Source organism: Aplysia californica, unplaced genomic scaffold (genome assembly GCF_000002075.1).
Source record: "Aplysia californica isolate F4 #8 unplaced genomic scaffold, AplCal3.0 scaffold01053, whole genome shotgun sequence".
Lineage (NCBI taxonomy): Eukaryota > Metazoa > Mollusca > Gastropoda > Aplysiida > Aplysiidae > Aplysia > Aplysia californica.
The window spans coordinates 49492-53610 of record NW_004798323.1 but is presented as its reverse complement, the minus strand read 5'-3'; positions in this window follow the sequence as shown (position 1 = coordinate 53610).

The window sequence follows — 4119 nt, the reverse complement described above, 5'->3', positions numbered from 1 at the left end:
AGAGGGGAGAGAGAGAGAGAGAGAGAGAGAGAGAGAGAGAGAGAGAGAGAGAGAGAGAGAGAGAGAGAGTGTGTGTGTGTGTTTGTGTGTGAGAGGGAGAAAGAGAGCTGGGAAAGATGACAGAAGTTGACAAGGAGGGAGGGGTGTCATTTTTTGTCAAATTTTAGCTGACGTCATTTTTGAACGGTCTCTAAAGGATAAACTTCTGTGAAATGCCTTAGCTTGAATTGAGAACATCTCTTTTTAAAATTCATGAAACTGGCAGTATGCTGTAGGCAACAGCTTAGTAGTCTGGAGAAATTCATAATTACGTCGTTATTTCTTTGTCTTTAAATTTCTGTATGACAGTATTAGAAAGGCGGCAGAAAGAGCCAGGAGCCCAGAGGAGGGGGCAGGGGTGGAGGAGTGGGGCCGAAAGTGGAGACGTAAGCAGATGACAGAAAAACAAGCTCTGAGTGGTGGGCAATCATTCAACTTTGACAATGTACTGAGATTTATAAACAAACAGATAAACAAACAGACCGACTAACAAATTTTATTTTCTTTATTTTAAAAGTGCATGTACTGACGTAAAAAAGAATGACAGTGTTCATGATCTAAAAAATGTGATTTCAAAAGGATACAATTTTATGATAAAGAGGAATATTTAGAATTGTAAATTTCAGACACATCATGTACAAATACATAATTCCATTCCATGTGGTGATTAAGAGGAATTTGGAATTGCAAATTGAGATACATATGAAGTACCTGTCCAAATATTGCAAATTCCTGCGATGAAACATAGTCAAAGAAATAAAAATTCGTATTACGGCCATATAGATACAGGGCGACCCAAAATCGATGACAGCCAATAAAAGTTAAATAAAATAAAAGCGGCTTAACGTACGGCAAAGTCCTTTGCTAAAAATAAGACAGAATCATCCGGGCACATAGTTACACGAAAAAGGAATCTGCAATAGACCTGAGCTTTACAAAAGATGCTCCACATAGCCCTCATCACGCGCAATACATTTCCGTCCGTATTCTCACTAAGAAATATTGTGTAGCGTTCTTACACTGCTGTGGCGTGGCATCTTTCACAAACTCCAAGAATTGATTTCTGAGTTGCTGAAAGGTTTGGATTTGATCTTAAATTTGAGATTACCCTAAAGAGAGAAACGTTGTTTTTTTTAAAAAGTCTGATGGTTTCAAAACTGGACTGTGTGGTGCCCGTGAGCGCTGTTACTGTTAAGCGACTGATGACACGATTTCCAAGTTGTCCCTCCAGCCAGGTCAAAACACTTTCTGCTGTGTGAAGTACTGCCCCATCCTGCATCAACCACTGCTTACCTCTTTCCCCATAACTGTAAGACCGCGCCATGGAGCCCCAGACCTGATAAAATACATTCAAATAATAAGTCTGCAATGACAGAGTGTGTGGCTCCATCTTTATCTCAGAACCAAAATGGCTCTATGACACCCTAGGAGCTTAAATCAACCCACTATACTGCTCTTTTATCGTGCAAGTCTCTCTCATTAATAGCATCTCGTCTTTTTCTGTTGCCCATTTTACAAAATTCCTGTTATTAATTTTCCAGTTACTAGAAATGAGACCCATTATAAAAACAAACAGATCGCAGGAAATTCCCACTCTGCCTCACTGGTCAGGGTTATTTTCTTGGTTGACAGAACTGTAATGTGGCTTCATTTTCAAATCATGCATTGGGATTCTGTCAGTCGGGGACTTTGACAAGTCCAGTTCGCCGCTACGTCATCGAATAGACTTCTTTGGCGTTGTCAAGACCGACGCCCAAACTCTTTCCCCATTTCCCCTATTTCGCACCTTACTCTCTGCTACAAATGGCTTATTACAGACATCCTCTCAACTTAAATTGCTCGAACACCCCTAAATTGTGCTCTTGATCTAGATCTGTCAGCAACTCCCTACTCTCTGCAATAAAAAGCTTGAAGTATCCTTGAGGACTGGAATTTGGCGCATTTCCTGAGGCAAATTGTGGGTTCCTCAATTCAAATTGGAGTATTGTGATGCTCAAACATGATTCCTCTTTAATTTTCAAATTTGGGGCAGATCCCGCACAACATTGAAGGAGTCAATAAGTCATTGTTTTCTCGAGGTCATCGAGTCTGGGACAATAGGACTAGGTACGTACAATAATATTTGTTTTAGTAAGCATTTTATGGCACTTGCAACACAATTAGGTCATGCAAGTGTCAAAGATTAGAAATGTTACAAGAGAGTAACAAACATAAAAAGGAGGAGAGATAAAGACGATATTATGTATGTATATATATATGTATTATATAATATAAAATGAGGGATCATGGTGAAATCATGTACCTTTCAAATAAAGAAATTGAAGTAATCAACGTGTTTCTGCTCGTTTGCCCATTTTTATCAATCTTTTCGACTTTTGATCACCACCTTTTGGTCCATTTAAAAACAGATTTCTGTATGAATTTTTTAAAAATATGTTGATCAAAGGCACAGAAGAATGTAAAAATTTGCAGTTTTTAAGAACACTCACATTTTAGAAATCACCAAACTTTGGCGCCATTTTCTCCTTAATTTTACATCTGACACCTCCTTCAATCATGAATATCTTGATTTCTGTTCAAGATAGATGAGTATAATTTTTATTAAAGGCAAGGATTTATATTTATACCAGTAACTCCATATCTACAGTAAGATGACAAAACGTCTTTATTTCATATTTGGGGCCAATTTTTTGAATTTGCTAAATCAAAAGCTTGATCAGTTACCGTACTTTTGTGAAAAAATCAAAAGTGAAAATGTGACTAATTTTTGAATGAATTAGAATTCAAATTTCAGAATAATGCATTTTTAAAACGGTTACGCAGACAAAAAGCCTCTTTATCTTGAAGCTGCTGTGAATTTTTTAAAAGTCGTTTATTCAGCTTACGGCAGATATGCCCAAAAATTGAGCGTCTGATTTCACTGTGTCATGACATATATATATATATATATAAGTCATGACAATTATATATATATAATACAGTACATGAATGATATTATAAAAATATATTATAGTGTAATGTAATATAATATATAATATAATATAGTCAAACCTCGCTATAGACCACCTTCTTTGGGGTGAGCATAAAGTTGGCGGTACAGCGGGACTGGCGGTATAATGGGATAATGAAACCGATTGCCATCTTAACAAGTGGTAGACTGGTAGAGACTAGAGGCAAACCGTGGCCAGTCTTGCCTCATACATCTCTGTCTGGCACGATTGCCATGCCCAGGTAAATAAGTAGCAACTAATTATCATGTACAGCTCTAGAGCTAAACTTTAAGTAATTCCGATTGAAAGAAGCTGGGACCACAAGTTGGGCTATTTTTTTAAACCTAAATCTAGTCAGTCCTTGGGATACCTTGGACCCATTAGGTATAGATCTATTTGAGCGTGAGTCCTCACAATATTAAAGCCTCACTGCCGCCCGCCAGTCTATAGGTCACTGATCTGATACCTGGCCACGCCAGATATTTTGCACTCAGGCCGAATTGGCGCAGCGCCTTTGAAGTTTCTCTAGGCAACTTTAAAACTTTATTCCATTAAAAAATATTGGCCAAAGCCTTAAAATAATAGCATTCCATAATCAGCACAAATCAAAAGAAAACCACAAAGCGCCTAGAAATAGGCCAAGCTTGCAGAGACGAGTGATGGAAAGATTATCAAGCAGCCACTGTGTGGGTGCCGTGTGCTGAGTGTACCTCTGACGGCCAATTCACTGGCGGTACATCGGGGTAAATTTACATTAGTTTAATAAGCACCGTACAACTCAAAACAGTTGGCGGATGTAAAGCCGCAAATACAATGTTTATATAGGCGTTCCTTTTCGTTATATGGCACAACCTGGCTGTACAATTGGGGGGGGGGGGGTAGTACAACTTGGTTTGACTGTATTTATTATATACGAGTATTTATTCCTTTATTTGTATATTACTTAAAAGCTTGGGTCTGAAATACAGTAACTTTTTCTGGAAGAGTACTGATAAAGAGACTAAATTATACGTTGTGTAAAAGAAATCTGTAAAGACATTACAATTATACGCGTATGTACAAGGTGAGCACTCAAGACAAATACAAATAT